At 45.0% G+C, this 18,377-nt stretch overlaps 1 pseudogene across 1 annotated transcript in view; it reads left to right on the top strand.

Annotated features, from left to right (window-relative positions):
* Positions 1-18,377, top strand: part of LOC311108461 (regulator of G-protein signaling 6-like) — a 122,351-nt pseudogene that overhangs the window by 58,482 nt on the left and 45,492 nt on the right. The window lies entirely within an intron of this gene.

Genomic DNA, 18,377 nt, shown 5'->3' with positions numbered 1-18,377 from the left:
TTTCCGCCGGAATCACTGAATCACTGGACCTTTAACTCCGGATTCATCGCTACCAGCTGGCTACAACAAAACGGACGCTGTGGTCTGGCTAATCATCCTGAGCTAGGCCCATCTCCCGGCTATCTACCTCTCTGTCAACCGGACGGGACCACCTAGTGTTGACACGAAGCCCCGCCGATCCTACACGACTGGTCTGCCGACGAAATCGTCTGATGTGGTTACGACGTTAACCACGAAGATTCCATCCATCTGCTAGCCCTGGCCCGCTAGCACACGCTAGCCGTGGCCTCTTACTCACTAGCGCTTCACCACCGGACCTTATGATAACTCAGCTATACAGCTGATATCTGCTGGACTGTTCCTTTTTACGGTACTACATCCTGTTTATGTTTAGCCTCAGCCCAAACATGGTTAGTTTATTGTTGTTTTGGTTATTTCTAATTGTACTATATCACTGTAGACCCCCAGCCTAGCTAAACCTGCCTTAGATAGCTCCTTTGTCCCTCCCCCCATACACTCAGAGACCGACTCAATTGATGCCTCTAGAGATACTATCTCTTTCATTGTTACCCAACGCTTAGGTTTACCTCCACTTTACTCATATCCTTCCATATCCTTGTCTGTACATAATGCCCTGAATCTTTTCTATAACACCCGGAAATCTGCCCCCTTTATTCTATGTACCCAACGCACTAGAAGACCAGTTCTTAAAGCCTTTAGCCGTATCCTTATTCTAGTCCTCCTCTGTTCCTCTGGTGATGTAGAGGCTAACCCAGGCCCTGTAGCCCCCAGTATCACTCCTACTCCCCAGGAGCTATCATTTGTTGACTTCTGTAATCGCAAAAGTCTTGGTTTCTTGCACATAAATATCAGAAGTCTACTTCCTAAGTTTGAGTTATTCACTGCGTTAGCACACTCTGCCAACCCTGATGTTCTAGCAGTGTCTGAATCCTGGCTCAGGAAGGCCACAAAAAATTCTGAAATTTCCATCCCCAACTATAACATTTTCCGTCTAGATAGAACTGCCAAAGGGGGTGGAGTTGCAATCTACTGTAGAGATAGACTGCAGAGCTCTATCATACTATCCAGGTCTGTGCCCAAACAGTTTGAGCTTCTACTTCTAAAAATCCACCTTTCCAGTCTCTCACTGTTGCCGCTTGCTACAGACCCCCCTCAGCCCCCAGCTGTGCCCTGGACACCATATGTGAATTGATTGCCCCCCATTTATCCTCAGAGTTTGTACTGCTTGGTGACCTAAATTGGGATATGCTTAATACCCCAGCCATCCTACAATCCAAGCTAGATGCCCTCAACCTCACGCAAATTATCAACGAACCTACCAGGTACAACCCTAAATCCGTAAACATGGGTACCCTCATAGATATCATCCTGACTAACATACCCTCTAAATACACCTCAGCTGTCTTCAACCAGGATCTCAGCGATCACTGCCTTATTGCCTGCGTCCGTAACGGGTCCGCGGTCAAACGACCACCCCTCATCACTGTCAAACGCTCCCTAAAACACTTTAGCGAGGAGGCCTTCCTAATTGACCTGGCCCAGGTATCCTGGATGGATATAGATCTCATTCCGTCAGTAGAGGATGCCTGGTTGTTCCTTAAAAGTAATTTCCTCTCAATCTTAAATAAACATGCCCCATTCAAAAAATACAGAACTAAGAACCGATATAGCCCCTGGTTCTCCTCAGACTTGACTGCCCTTGACCAGCACAAAAACATCCTGTGGCGTACAGCATTAGCATCAAATAGCCCCCGCGATATGCAACTTTTCAGGGAAGTCAGGAACCAATATACACAATCAGTTAGGAAAGCAAAGGCTAGTTTTTTCAAACAGACATTTGCATCCTGTAGCACTAACTCCAAAAAGTTTTGGGACACTGTAAAGTCCATGGAGAATAAGAGCACTTCCTCCCAGCTGCCCACTGCACTGAGGCTAGGAAACACTATCACCACCGATAAATCTACAATAATCGAGAATTTCAACAAGCATTTTGCTACAGCTGGCCATGCTTTCCATCTGGCTACCACTAACCCGGCCACCAACTCTGCACCCTCTGCTGCAACTTGCCCATGCCCCCCCCGCTTCTCCTTCACACAAATTCAGACAGCTGATGTTTTGAAAGCGCTGCAAAATCTGGACCCCTACAAATCAGCTGGGCTAGACAATCTGGACCCTTTCTTTCTAAAACTAGCCGCCGAAATTGTCGCAACCCCTATTACTAGTCTGTTCAACCTCTCTTTCATAACGTCTGAGATCCCCAGAGATTGGAAAGCTGCCGCGGTCATCCCCCTCTTCAAAGGGGGTGACACTCTAGATCCAAACTGCTACAGACCTATATCCATCCTGCCCTGCCTTTCGAAAGTATTCGAAAGCCAAGTTAACAAACAGATCATCGACCATTTCGAATACCACCGTACCTTCTCCGCTATGCAATCCGGTTTCCGAGCTGGTCACGGGTGCACTTCAGCCACGCTCAAGGTCCTAAACGATATTATAACCGCGATTGATAATAGACAGTACTGTGCAGCCGTCTTCATCGACCTGGCCAAGGCTTTCGACTCTGTCAACCACCGCATTCTTATTGGCAGACTAAATAGCCTTGGTTTCTCAAATGACTGCCTCGCCTGGTTCACCAACTACTTCTCAGATAGAGTTCAGTGTGTCAAATCGGAGGGCCTGTTGTCTGGACCTATGGCAGTCTCTATGGGGGTGCCACAGGGTTCAATTCTTGGGCCGACACTTTTCTCTGTGTATATCAATGATGTCGCTCTTGCTGCTGGTGACTCTCAGATCCACCTCTACGCAGACGACACCATTTTGTATACATCTGGCCCTTCATTGGACACTATGTTAACAAACCTCCAAACGAGCTTCAATGCCATACAACAATCCTTCAGTAGCCTTCAACTGCTCTTAAACACTAGTAAAACTAAATGCATGCTTTTCAATCGAACGCTGCTAGCACCCGCCCACCCGACTAGAATCACCACTCTCGACGGGTCTGACCTAGAGTATGTGGACAACTACAAATATCTAGGTGTCTGGTTAGACTGTAAACTCAACTTCCAGACTCACATAAAGAATCTCCAATCCAAAGTTAAATCTAGAATCGGCTTCCTATTTCGCAACAAAGCCTCCTTCACTCATGCTGCCAAACATGCCCTCGTAAAACTGACTATCCTACCGATCCTTGACTTCGGCGATGTCATTTACAAAATAGCCTCCAACACTCTACTCAGCAAATTGGATGTAGTCTATCACAGTGCCATCCGTTTTGTCTCCAAAGCCCCATACACTACCCACCACTGTGACCTGTACGCTCTTGTTGGCTGGTCCTCACTACATGTTCGTCGTCAAACCCACTGGCTCCAGGCCATCTATAAATCACTGCTAGGCAAATCCCCGCCTTATCTTAGCTCATTGGTCACCATAGCAGCACCCACCCGTAGTCTGCGCTCCAGCAGGTATATCTCACTGGTCATTCCCAAAGCCAACACCTCCTTTGGCCGCCATTCCTTCCAGTTCTCTGCTGCCAATGACTGGAACGAATTGCAAAAATCTCTGAAGCTGGAGACTCTTATCTCCCTCAATAACTTTAAGCATCAGTTGTCAGAGCACCTTACCGATCACTGCACCTGTACACAGCCCATCTGAAATTAGCCCACCCAACTACCTCATCCCTATATTGTTATTTATTTTGCTCTTTTGCACCCCAGTATCTCTATTTGCACATAATCTCTTGCACATCTAGCATTCCAGTGTTAATACTATTGTAATTATTCTGCACTATAGCCTATTTATTGCCTTACCTCCATAACTTGCTACATTTGCACACACTGTATATATATTTTCTGTTGTATTTCTGACTTTATGTTTTTTTTACCCCATATGTAACTCTGTGTTGTTTTTATTGCACTACTTTGCTTTATCTTGGCCAGGTCGCAGTTGTAAATGAGAACCTGTTCTCAACTGGCTTACCTGGTTAAATAAAGGTGAAATAAATAAAAAAATAAAAAAAAGTATAGCCATTTCCCTACAAGGCTGGGTTCTCTGTAGCTCAATTGGTAGAGCATGGCGCTTGTAACGCCAGGGTAGTGGGTTCGATCCCCGGGACCACCCATACGTAAAAATGTATGCGCACATGACTGTATGTCGCTTTGGATAAAAGCGTCTGCTAAATGGCATATTATTATTATTATTATTATTATTATTATTATTCTCGATGTACAATCCTACACCATGCTGTATAGCCATTTCCCTACAAATACCATCTGTACATACAAGATGTGACTGGATTGAGGTAAATTGAGAATCGTGACCGTAATGATGCCACATACTTTTACCACTGGAACCCAATTTCCCACAATACATTGAGTTGAATCGTGATGAAGTCTGGCCACATACTTGTGCAGTCTTTGCTCCATTAGAAGTCCATCTCCTACTGTAACAGATAATAGTGTCTGTGTCCCAAATGCCACCCTATTCCCTATATAGCACACTACTTTTGACCAGAGCCCCATTGGTTTCCCTATGGGCCCTGGTCAAAAGTAGTGCACTACATAGGGAATAGGGTGGCATTTGGTATTGGGACGCAGGCAGTGTCTGCACTCATCCAGGCCTAATCTAATTCCCCTCTCTATCACCCTCTGGCATGGCTTTAATTGGGATATAATTAGATAATGAGATTGTGTCAGACCACACCAGGGCCAAGGACCAGAGGGGGAAGATGCCGATACTCATAAGATCATTATGGGCCAATGAACTGGCTTGATGCTGACTGACTCCCCCGTAATATAGGTACACTGCATAATGGTTTGTCCCATTCTGGACATCACCAGTGGCCTTGTCTGTCTGTCTGGGACTCCTGTCCATGAGCCTACAGACTGGGATGTGTCCCAAATGGCACCCTGTTCCCTTTATAGTCAGGCTATGGTCAAAAGCAGTGGACTATAAAGGGAACAGGGTGCCATTTGGGATGCATTCCGGGTCACCTCTGTTTGTTTGTCTCTCTCATCGTTGGCTATAAAGATGTGCCGGATTGATTATTACCCAGGGAGCCATTGGCCCTGTGTTCACACTGCGCTGTCTTCCTCTTCCTCTCTCTTCCTCTGTCTTCCTCTCTCTTCCTGTCTTCCTATGTCTTCCTGTCTTCCTCTCTCTTCCTCTCTCTTCCTGTTTTCCTCTGTCTTCCTCTGTCTTCCTCTCTCTTCCTCTATCTTCCTCTGTTCCTCTCTTCCTCTCTCTTCCTCTCTTCCTCACTCTTCCTCTCTCTTCCTCTCTCTTCCTGTCTTCCTGTCTTCCTCTATCTTCCTCTGTCTTCCTGTCTTCCTCTGTCTTCCTGTCTTCCTCTGTCTTCCTCTCTCTTCCTCTATCTTCCTCTGTTCCTCTCTTCCTCTCTCTTCCTCTCTCTTCCTCTCTTCCTCACTCTTCCTCTCTCTTCCTCTCTCTTCCTGTCTTCCTGTCTTCCTCTATCTTCCTCTGTCTTCCTCTCTCTTCCTCTATCTTCCTCTATTCCTCTGTCTTCCTCTTGCTAGCTCTCTGCCAGGTCTTGCAAGATTGATGTTGAAATTGGACGTCTATCCATGTCCTGAAGACGTTGGGAAATGCCTTCAAAACCAGCCACTAGGGGGAAACAGTGAGCACTATTACCGTCAAGTAGGCTTGGGTGGACGGGTGTTGTGGACGGGGGTGGTGGACGGATGTTGTGGACGGGGGTGGTGGACGGGTGTTGTGGACGGGGGTGGTGGATGGGTGTTGTGGACGGGGGTGGTGGACGGGGGTGGTGGATGGGTGTTGTGGACGGGGGTGGTGGATGGGTGTTGTGGACGGGGGTGGTGGACGGGTGTTGTGGACGGGGGTGGTGGATGGGTGTTGTGGACGGGGGTGGTGGATGGGTGTTGTGGACGGGGGTGGTGGACGGGTGTTGTGGACGGGGGTGGTGGACGGGGGTGGTGGACGGGTGTTGTGGACGGGGGTGGTGGATGGGTGTAATCCCATGAGTCTGGATAAGAAAGTTGTGTGTTCGATCCCAGTCGTGGACATTTTTTTGGGGGGTTCCTAAACTTAACCCTTAACTTCAGAATTTGACGTTTGGAGAACGTGGATGAACGTCTAATTTTACAGTGAGACCGTGAGAGGAGGAAGGAACTCAACAAACTTTGAGAACTCTATTCCCCTCTTGGTCACCATGGAAACATCACTTTGTTAAGCCATCGCCTCCACCTCCCTTTTCTTCATCCCTCTTTCTCTGTCCTCCTTCTCCTCCCTCTGTTTCTCCTCTCCTTCGACTCTGGCAGGGTTCATGTAAAGCAGTGGGGTGTGAAGGAAGGTAGGGATTCTAAGCTTGGCCAAATCTCTGGATCTTGGTATTAATTCTGTCTGGGAGAAGGATTTGACTTCTTCCTCCTCCTCCACCTCCTCCTCCTCCTCCACCCCCTGCTATCTCCTCCTCCTCCTCCACCTCCTCCTCCTCCTCCACCCCCTGCTCTCTCCTCTTCCTCCTCCTTCTCCTCCTCCTCCTCCACCCCTTCCTCTCTCCTCCACCTCGTCCTCTCTCCCTCTCCTATTCCTCCCGGTCCTCTCCTTCTCTTCCGGCTCCCATCTCCCCAGAGCTTCCCTATCTGTAGGCCAATATCCCAGAATTCTCAGCTAAGGAAGCCACAGGTGTGTCGGTTGGGTAATCCCTTACCTCTCCCAGATATCTGGCTGTTGGTCGAGACTAGCATCTCTTCCATCATTCTCAAGGTTTCAATTTAAGTGATGATTCCTATCCTCTCCTCCACACAGGTCCTTTAGAAGGATTGTCTCAGTGTTCAGCGATGCATCACAGTAGCCCTAGAAGTCTGGGTAACTTATATACCCCATGTGGCTCACTAACTTGGTTTAATAGTAGGAAATAAATTAGAAATATATATATATAAATATAGGGTAATGTTGTTATTTCTATCTAAGTGGGTGCTTCACATTGGCATCCAATAAATAAATCCCAAAGGTCATTAATAAAGGGCTTGTTATTCTCCATTATCTGATTGAAGTGTTTTGGTATTAGCTGTGCTGTTGGCTGTGCTGTTGGCTGTGCTGTTGGCTGTGCTGTTGGATGTGCTGTTGGCTGTGCTGTTGGCTGTGCTGTTGGCTGTGCTGTTGGCTGTGCTGTTGGCTGTGTTGCTGGCTGTGCTGTTGGCTGTGCTGTTGGCTGTGCTGTTGGCTGTGTTGTTGGCTGTGCTGTTGGCTGTGCTGTTGGCTGTGCTGTTGGCTGTGCTGTTGGCTGTTGGCTGTGCTGTTGGCTGTGTTGTTGGCTGTGCTGTTGGCTGTGTTGTTGGCTGTGTTGTTGGCTGTGCTGTTGGCTGTGCTGTTGGCTGTGTTGTTGGCTGTGTTGTTGGCTGTGTTGTTGGCTGTGTTGTTGGCTGTGCTGTTGGCTGTGTTGTTGGCTGTGCTGTTGGCTGTGTTGTTGGCTGTGTTGTTGGCTGTGTTGTTGGCTGTGCTGTTGGCTGTGCTGTTGGCTGTGCTGTTGGCTGTTGGCTGTGCTGTTGGCTGTGTTGTTGGCTGTGCTGTTGGCTGTGTTGTTGGCTGTGCTGTTGGCTGTGTTGTTGGCTGTGTTGTTGGCTGTGCTGTTGGCTGTGCTGTTGGCTGTGCTGTTGGCTGTGCTGTTGGTTGTTGGCTGTGCTGTTGGCTGTGTTGTTGGCTGTGCTGTTGGCTGTGTTGTTGGCTGTGCTGTTGGCTGTGTTGTTGGCTGTGTTGTTGGCTGTGCTGTTGGCTGTGTTGTTGGCTGTGCTGTTGGCTGTGCTGTTGGCTGTGTTGTTGGCTGTGCTGTTGGCTGTGTTGTTGGCTGTGCTGTTGGCTGTGTTGTTGGCTGTGTTGTTGGCTGTGTTGTTGGCTGTGTTGTTGGCTGTGCTGTTGGCTGTGTTGTTGGCTGTGCTGTTGGCTGTGCTGTTGGCTGTGCTGTTGGCTGTGTTGTTGGCTGTGCTGTTGGCTGTGTTGTTGGCTGTGCTGTTGGCTGTGCTGTTGGCTGTGTTGTTGGCTGTGCTGTTGGCTGTGTTGTTGGATATGTTGTTGGCTGTGTTGTTGGCTGTGTTGTTGGCTGCGATCCTTTGTTCAGGTCCCAATAGCTTCATGTAAACAGATAGTCTGGCTGTGTTTCAGAGAGGAACCACTGGACCAGGTGTTGTCTGATGGACAGATCCCTGGTCCTGCCAACACTACTGAGTGCCAATACTACTCTGTGAGTCCAACATGGCACCCTATTCCCTATATAGTGCACTACTTTCGACTAGAGCCATATGTGTTCTGGTCAAAAGTAGTGCACTATATAGGGAATAGGGTGCCATTTGGAACACACTCAGAGTGAGAGGCTTGCCAACACTACTGGGCGGCTGATAATTACTGTCAGAGTCTGTTGGAGAAGCTGAGTCCGCTGAGCCAGAAAGATGAGCGAGAGGAGGGAGGGAGGGAGGGAGGGAGGGAGGGAGGGAGGGAGGGAGAGGTGTTAGAAAGGGCAATGACCTTTATGCCCTGTCCTGAAGCCTGCCAAAGTGGAGAGAGAGAGATGTTGTTGGCTATGTGCACACTGCCCACAAAATGAGGTGGAAACTGAGCTGCACTTACTAACCTCCTGCCAAATGTATGACCATATTAGAGACTCACATTTCCCTCATATTACACAGACCCACAAAGAATTCGAAAACAAATCCAATTTTGATAAACTCACATATCTATTGGGTGAAATACCACAGCAGCAAGATTTGTGACCTGTTGCCACAAGAAAAGGGCAACCAGTGAAGAACAAACACCATTGTAAATACAACCCATATTTATGTTGATTTATTTTCCCATTTGTACTTTGACTATTTTCACATCGTTACAACACTGTATACAGACGTAATATGACATTTGAAATGTCTTTATTCTTTTGGAACTTCTGAGTGTAATGTTTACTGTTCATTTTTTTTATTGTTTATTTCACTTTTGTTTATTATCTATTTCACTTGCTTTGGCAATGTTAACATACGAGAGAGAGAGAGAGAGAGAGAGAGAGAGAGAGAGAGAGAGAGAGAGAGAGAGAGAGAGAGAGAGAGAGAGAGAGAGAGAGAGAGAGAGAGAGAGAGAGAGAGAGACTTCCACATCATTTATTTGATTTGTGGCTCTACGCTGTGTCCGTGTGCATATGTCTGTAGTAATAGTGTTAGAGAGAGATGTTAGTTAGAAAGGGCAATGACCTTTATGCCCTGTCCTGAAGCCTCTCAAATTTCTGAATGAAATCTTAAAGGCCCAGCGCAGTGAAAATTCTGTTTTTCCTGTGTTTTATCATATTTCAGCTGATGAAACCAACACTGTACCTTCTAATCAGCAGGTTTTGCATGGTGGGGAGTTTCGGCTTGCCTGGTGACATCAGTTAACAGGGAGGGATGCTACAGAGGGATGTCCTTGGCTAGCGTTCCTGTGCTGTGCTACTGTTGTTGTATCACGGCGCTGTTGTAGGGGCGGCAGGTAGCCTAGCGGTTAGCGTGTTGGGCCCGAAAGGTTGCTAGTTTGAATCCCCCGAGCTGACAAGGTGGAAAAAATATGTCAATTTGCACTTGAGCAAGGCACTTAACCCTAATTGGTTGTCGTTGATAATGGCTGATCCCATGACCCAACTCTCCGAGGATGTCTCAGGGGGAGTTGGGATATGCAAAAAAAAGACATTTCCAATTCACACGTGTATAGTACATGCATACAGTACCTGTGTGAATCAGGACAGATACTATATAAGCACTCACCAAATGATTATAGCGGTGGTGTAACGGTAGCAGCATGTTGTGTTGGACTGTGTACGGCTACTAGCCTGTTGGGCTCCACAGTAGAGTCTGTTTCCTCTTGAGGTTTATTTTTCTTCTACCTGCTTGAATTGTGTGCTGTTGATGTGAACGAGACCAAAACACACAGCTACCCTGCCACTGAACACAGCAGTGAACTCGTGTCAACGTTTTCAAGATTTGGCTCTGTTGAACATGGACACAAAATAAAGGCATTGTAAATGCATTGAGTTTCTTGCTGCTCCTTGTTCTTTGATGACCATGAATCAAAGAGCACCTTCAACCTATTACTTTTTTGGATCCTTCCCGTGACTGTGTCATTTTTCTCCAAGTAATCCCTATCAGTGTCTGAAAACATCTAACCCTCATGACCTTCAGAAGCCTGAAAGGCAGCCGATGTCTCCATGTGGTTAATTATTAATCATTACCCTGATCATTAGTGGACAGCATGACATCACAGGAGTCAGGGTGTTAACGCCCATACTTTGTTATGATTCAATACATTTGATAATGACGATGATCGAGCTGAGAGATTTGACTTTTAGAAGGTTGGTATAGTAGCTCTAGAGTTGTTCCATTTCATTTCAGCAAGCCATGACATCCGCCATCCCAGGTAGTTCTGAAATTGTAGTTAGAAACAGGTAAGATTGCAATTCCTGAAACATTTTGTTGAAATAAAAATTAAGCTAATTGATTGCACCCAAATTGACCATTTTAATTTATAGAATTCAGATAATGCTCAATAAATATAGTACCCAACGTCCGATTTGGACCAAACTTCTTCCTACCAATAAGTAAGACATGGGGAATCCAAAACAATGGTCAAAAGCCACCCACGGACCCCAGAAACACTCCATGCCAAACCTACCCCAACAACCAGTTTACAGTATCAGTTCTCTATGTTTGACAAGTAGTATGAAGCTGCGGCTTGGAGTATTGCTTCTCCATACCATGCAATGTATTCCTTGTGAATCTAGTGATATTTTTTTCCCCCTGTTCAGAGAAATTAGTCATTGAAGTTGCTTGCAGTGTTTACCATAAAAAGTACCCGGTTTTGACCACTAGATGCCGCGGTTCCTGCTATACCGCCACATTATTTTATCCATTTTGCTGGTCTCTTGTGTTTTTAAATAGATCACAACATTTCCTTTGCAACTTTGAGTAGAAAACTAATGTGGTCATCCTCACAATTCAAGCCAGTCCTCCATGAAAGCCAATCAGATTCACAGGGAATACATTACATTGTTTGGAGAATTAATACTCCAATTTTGGGTGCAATAAATTTGCTTAATTTTTGAGAGATCAAATTATATTTCAACAAGAAAAATGTTTCAGTAATGCTATTTGTATCTGTTACTAACTACAGAAACGATTTCAGAACAATCTGAGAGGGTGGGTGTCGAAATCCTCTTTCTTGTGCTTTTGACCCTATAATACAGATCCTAACTGTTATGAGGGTTGAGGACGAAATGTAACTTTGTTATGATTCAATAGGTTTGACAATAATGATGGAGCTAAGAAACTAAGGTTGGTATAGTAGCTATAATACAGGAATCCTCCATATTATGAAGGTTGAGTAAGACATGTATTCTACAGAAGGTGTGATTGGATTCATATGGAACGAGTCATTGTTCTTCCCACATAGTATCATGCTCACGGACAATGAATATTTATCTTATAAGAACTTTTTCCATTCCCTGCAAATACTCTTCATGAACTTGCCAGAATGAGCTTCTCATTCAATACTACTGTAGGTGTAGGAATAAGAATCTATATTAATCATCAACTGATGCATTCGTAAGTGCATGTACTCACGTTAAAAAAAGCACTCATTAACAATTAATAAATATCCCATTCATGACATATATCAATACATTTCTAAATATGTTTATAAATGGTGAGTAAAACCCACTCCTCTTTGCAGATCTTCTCCAAATCATTAAGGTTTCGAGGCTGACGTTTGGCAACTCGAATCTTCAGCTCCCTCCACAGATTTTCTATGGGATTAAGGTCTGGAGACTGACTAGGCCACTCCAGGACCTTAATGTGCTTCTTCTTGAGCCACTCCTGTGTTTTGGGTCATTGTCATGCTGGAATACCTATCCACGACCCATTTTCAATGCCCTGGCTGAGGGAAGGAGGTTCTCACCCAAGATTTGACGGTACATGGCCCCGTCCATCGTCCCTTTGATGCGGTGAAGTTGTCCTGTCCCCTTAGCAGAAAAACACCCCCAAAGCATAATGTTTCCACCTCCATGTTTGACGGTGGGGATGATGTTCTTGGGATCATATGCAGCATTCGTCCTCCTCCAAACACGGCGAGTTGAGTTGATGCCAAAAAGCTCGATTTTGGTCTCATCTGACCACAACACTTTCACCCAGTTCTCCTCTGAATCATTCAGATGTTCATTGGCAAACTTCAGACGGGCCTATATATGTGCTTTCTTGAGCAGGGGGACCTTGCGGGCGCTGCAGGATTTCAGTCCTTCACGGCGTAGTGTGTTACCAATTGTTTTCTTGGTGACTATGGTCCCAGCTGCCTTGAGATCATTGACAAGATCCTCCCGAGTAGTTCTGGGCTGATTCCTCACCGTTCTCATGATCATTGCTACTCCACGAGGTGAGATCTTGCATGGAGCCCCAGGCCGAGGGAGATTGACAGTTATTTTGTGTTTCTTCTATTTGCGAATAATCGCACCAACTGTTGTCACCTTCTCACCAAGCTGCTTGGCGATGGTCTTGTAGCCCATTCCAGCCTTGTGGAGGTCTATGGGCGGCAGGTAGCTTAGTGGTTAAGAGCGTTGTGCCAGTAACCGAAAGGTCGCTGGTTCTAATCCCCGAGGTGAAAAATCTGTTGGTGCCCTTGAGTAAGGCACTTAACCCTAATTGCTCCTGTAAGTCGCTCTGGATAAGAGCGTCTGCTAAAATGTAAAATGTTTTACTTTCAACATTAAAGAAGCCTTTTTTATTTATTCCATTGTCCTCCAAGAGTTGCTGAATCTCCTCACTACTTCAGTTTGCTCTTCAATTCGTGCACCTTGGCTGGAGAGCGAGGTAGCAGCAGTGTTCCCAGCACCCAGCACCTTGGCTGGAGAGCGAGGTAGCAGCAGTGTTCCCAGCACCTTGGCTGGAGAGCGAGGTAGCGGCAGTGTTCCCAGGAGCTTGGTTGGAGAGTGAGGTAGCAGCAGTGTTCCCAGGAGCTTGGTTGGAGAGCGAGGTAGCAGCAGTGTTCCCAGCACCTTGGCTGGAGAGTGAGGTAGCAGCAGTGTTCCCAGGAGCTTGGTTGGAGAGTGAGGTAGCAGCAGTGTTCCCAGCACCTTCGCTGGAGAGCGAGGTAGCAGCAGTGTTCCCAGCACCTTGGTTGGAGAGCGAGGTAGCAGCAGTGTTCCCAGCACCTTGGCTGGAGAGTGAGGTAGCAGCAGTGTTCCCAGCACCTTGGCTTGAGAGCGAGGTAGCAGCAGTGTTCCCAGCACATTGGCTGGAGAGCGAGGTAGCAGCAGTGTTCCCAGCACCTTGGCTGGAGAGCGAGGTAGCGGCAGTGTTCCCAGCACCTTGGTTGGAGAGCGAGGTAGCAGCAGTGTTCCCAGCACCTTGGTTGGAGAGTTAGGTAGCAGCAGTGTTCCCTTCCCTTTGCACTATTTACACTATGAGATATACTCTATGTTTACTATCAAACTACACTGTAGAGCAGACAAGGAGATATACAGTATGTACAAAAATAAAAAAATCTCATGACTTGGATTTTAAAAGAATAGCGCAGAGAAGGGTGGAACAAAAATATGTTGGAAGGAAACTATCTTGCCCATGTTTACACCAATCCAATGCCTTTTAATTGTAGTAGTACATGTAAGATGAATCAAGTTAGCTACCTAGTTGTTTTTTTCCCTGTTAGCTAGTCATAGCTAGTGATATTGATGTACAAGCTAGGCCTTTTTAAAACACTGCCATCTGCTAACCGAGTTTATCAGTAGTTTGAAAAAAAAATTATAATAATTGAAAACCCTGGAAGCCCCATTAGATATTTGCCCAAAGTTTAGAAAAATATAAAAACTGAACATAATTCATGATGGTTTTTACTTTATTTTAATTCGTTTTGGAGTCAAAGATAATAGTTTCAGTATATATTTTTAGTTTTTCAGACGGGTTCGTAAATTATTTTATTTTACTAAATAGTTGTTTCAGGATTAGTTTTAGTTTCAGTTTTAGTTTACTATAATAAACACATACACACACACTGCTGATAACTTCTGATAACTTCAGAAAAAAAAAAGTTGACTACAAATACAAAGTTGCCAAAGTTTTTGCAATTGTTACAAACAAGTGAAGGATAAAACTATGCTTCAAATGAGAACTGAGATGACCGCATTAAAATATACTGTACATAGACTTCAAGGGCCTATATAGGCTATTTAAATAATATTGAAATTACATTTACATTACATTTTAGTCATTTAGCAGACGCTCTTATCCAGAGCGACTTACAGTTAGTGAGTGCATACATTATTATTTTTTTCATACTGGCCCCCCCCCGTGGGAATCAATTTCACGTTCAATCAATTGAGTTCTATTTTACCACTAGACTACTGTCTGTAATTTTTGCCTCAATGTCTTTCATGATGTGTGACAACATGTGCACAATGACGTGCCCAATCTGTGATTTAGTGCATTATTATTGGGGAAGCATAATAAACCGCCTCAATAGGTGGTAATATCTCTCTAGGAGCTGATCCGTCGTCAGTATTGTGGAATAATTATAATGTTAAGGTAAGATTTGAATGGAGAAAGCTGATCCGAGGGAAGCACTGCTTTTCTTTCGATCTTATCAGTATCGACACACGGTCTAATGACACACTTAGCCGAACGTTCGTTCTCTCTAACTGCTTGTTTGGGAAACACTTAAAAAAACATGATGCTCGTAAATAATGACGCGACTGGTACGAACATCGTAATGCTTATGTTACATCGCAACCATCCCTCATGGAGCAGTGCATCCTTTCCAACCACTCTGCTAAACACCACTCCTTGCTCACAGGAGAGAAAAAAACAGCCTGCTCCAAATTCGCTCCATTCATTAAAATCACAATTTAACCAACACCCATCTATTTGTGTGACTACCTGGACCTAACATTTGGTTTTGAAGTAGGCTATTGAAATCAAACCATATGATTTGAATGAAACGTATTTTAATAAACAACATGAAAAGGTGACTAAGAAGGCTCATCATTTCAAGTAGGCTACATGTCTTATTAAACAGCATGTAAACACTCTGAATAGGTCAGGATCCAGACAGGGAGCCTATTTATTTATTTAGGGTATATTATTAGCTTGTTATTTCAATTATTTCAAGGCTATAGCCTACAAAGAAATACATTGTGGAGCATTAGCGAGTGCGACACACTAGGCTGGCAGGAACATAAAGCGCTCAGCATTTAAACAACATTTCGTTGTATTAAATCATTATAGTCCGTAAATTGCGCATATAGACTGTTACTTACTTAGAATTAAATAAAAATTAAACGGAAAAATACCTTATTAGGCTCAGTCTACAGTGCCTTTCAATTCACTTTTAGAAACACAAGTTTGGCCAGAGTCTGTGGCTTCAGGTTCATGTCATGGTGCCTGGAGAGCAGGCCAGCAGCGCAGAATACCCTCTTAGCGCTTGCAGAGCCACTGGGGGATGCTGAACACCCTTTGGGTCACTCTTGCCAGTCTGGGCAGGGATGCGGAGTTGTTTCAAGACATTCTATAGGTAGGCCTAAATGTTTTGGGCCAAAATAACCCAATCAAATTGGAAAGCTCCTTGAAAGAGGTAATACGTCAGGACTATTGGACCTAAATCAATGATAGTCTATTGTATAGATAATAGAATGAAAATGAACTTTTTGTTTATAAATACTTTGCTAAAATGACACACTTAGCTAGCTACCCACCTCGTTCCTTTCTGTTAGCAGGTGCATGTAATACCAGCCAGGTCATCCATGATACAAGTCAGTATTCCACATCCATCCATGTCTGAGGATGTCGGGAGATGCCGTTGAACCCGGCCACTAGGGGCAACAGTGAGACCTGTTACCTTCAAGTAGGTTTCGGTTTTGCCAGGGCATGGTGGATGGGCGCAAGCATCTGCCTCTGGTGCCAAAGGTTGCATGTTTTGAATCCAGCGATAGAAAGTTGTTTTTGAGATTTTTTGTTTTAAGCCTATCCCAAACCTAAACCCTTACCTTAACCATTCAGAGTTAATGCCTAACCTTAACGCTTACAAATTCCGAGTTAAATCCTAAACTTAACCTTAAACACTTTTTGACATTTGAAGTTTGGAACAACTTGGAAATTTGACGTTTGAGAAACATGGAGGAATGTCTAAATCTGAGAGAATTTGTTGCGTAGTAAAACATCATGCTTTCGGGATACGATTCCACAGTGATTCTTTAGTTGTGGACACTACATCACCACACTCCCTCTCTTGCTCTTGGTCCTCGTCTTTGTAAGTCACCTTGATTTAGCACCTGTGTGTTTTTCAGTTTCTTTATGAAAATATTCAGCAAACTCCATGACAGTAGCTAAAGCAAAGGGTCTATAAGCAGCACAAAAGTATCCTTTAAATGCATGCTGGGCCGGGCATGCCCTGAGCTGGTGAAGTGAGCGGTACTGGAGGAGCGGTACTGGAGAGGGTGAGAAAGCCAACACTCCAGCCTTTCGGGAAACTCGCTCTGTTCTCCGTTTTTACTTACATACTCTGATTGCAACTGGGATGCGTCCCAAATGGCACCCTAGTCCCTTTTTTTATAGTGCACTACATTTGACCAGGACGCATAGGGCTCTGGTCCAAATTAGTGCACTATATAGGTAATACAGGTAGGGTGTCATTTGGAATGCAGTCCTAAGTCTACACAGGAACTTTGACATGTGAATCAAAAGAACACTGAAACCACATGCGGCCGCATCTCAGCACACCTGACTGAGTGTAATTTCAAGACAAATTGGAACAGAACACTTGAGTTGATCCCTGCTGCAGAGTGGGCCGTTACCGTTAGCAACAGCAATTCCAACCAATATGTCACGGCGTGACAGTATATATACCACACTGCCTGTCATCTGGGTGTATGCTTAATGTACACTGTAATCGTCAGTCAGAAACTACGTTCTCTGTATCTTCTGTCAGTCTTTATTGGGTTGCCTGAATGTTTTTTTGCTGGGCAGCTTGGAGCATCAGAGTTACAGGTTTGATCACACGCTGAGTAAATTGAACTCTATGTTAACTCTAGCTCCCTTTGGATAAAAATGGTCTGCTAAATGACCATATGGTTACTATACTTCCGATGCGTCTGGTTCCTGAAGCAACATTGAACTCTCAGTTGCTAAATAAAACATCTGCTTAAAGGGGCAATCTGCACTTGAAACACTAACAAAGCTGCCACCCTGCCACAGTTTTTAGTAAAAAGCTGAGGGACGGGGCAGGAGAAATGTAACCACTCTCAAATTCATAGAAAGAGCTATGGATGCAATGACTGACTATCCATGATATCAAAATTATAGTTTTAACCATGTTCTGAAGCTACACAGTGTTTGTTTACATTTACAGTGTTTACAAACAATGGAGTAAAACCAGCTTCTATGTTGGGATCTGATGGGGTTCGACCGTTGAAATGAGCTCATGAGGCATTTAGAAGTTATATTCTTCAAGAATCAATGGGAATATATCAGTCATTTATATTATAAGTCAAAAAAAATGGATGTACCTATTGCAGATTGCCCCTTTAAAGTGCCATATGATTATTGTATGATTTCTGGACTGGTATGATTCGCAGGGCAGGTGTACAGAGTGGCTACTGCTGAGTCCCAAATTACATCCCGTTCCCTATTTAGTGCACTATAGGCTCTGGTCAAAAATAGTACACTATATAGGGAATAGGAGACCCTTTGTGAAGCAGGCTGTCGGTCCTCTGACCTGTAGAACCCAGCACCATGGCCTGACTGTGACAGCAGCTGTGGGAGTCATAGAACCGTCTGGATCTGTGTCTGTCTGTCTGTCTGTCTGTCTGTCTGTCTGTCTGTCTGTCTGTCTGTCTGTCTGGGGAGTAAAGGTGGTCTTTGATGGTTAACCACCTGGGCTCAGAAATAAATTGAATCTTCTCTCAGCCCACACCCACATGCATGCATAGGCACACACACACACACACACACACACACACACACACACACACACACACACATACACACACACAGACAGACACACACATAGACCCCCCCACACACACAAACACACACCCACTTGTGCACACAGTCATAGACACACATGGAGGGGCAAACACCCAGACACGCACACACACACACACACACACACACACACACACACACACACACACACACACGCACACACACACACACCCAGACACGCACACACACACACCCAGACACGCACACACACACACACACACACACACACACACACACACACACACACACACACACACACACACACACACACACTCCTGTTATCTCCCAGCTGCAATCCCCAGGTGGTGTAATTCAAAAGAGAAACTTTATTTGACACTGTCACTGGCC

Source organism: Coregonus lavaretus (assembly GCF_964263955.1).
Source record: "Coregonus lavaretus genome assembly, chromosome: 33".
Classification (NCBI taxonomy): Eukaryota; Metazoa; Chordata; class Actinopteri; order Salmoniformes; family Salmonidae; genus Coregonus; species Coregonus lavaretus.
Note: the sequence above shows the minus strand (reverse complement) of the source record. Positions and strands in the feature narration are given on the sequence as shown.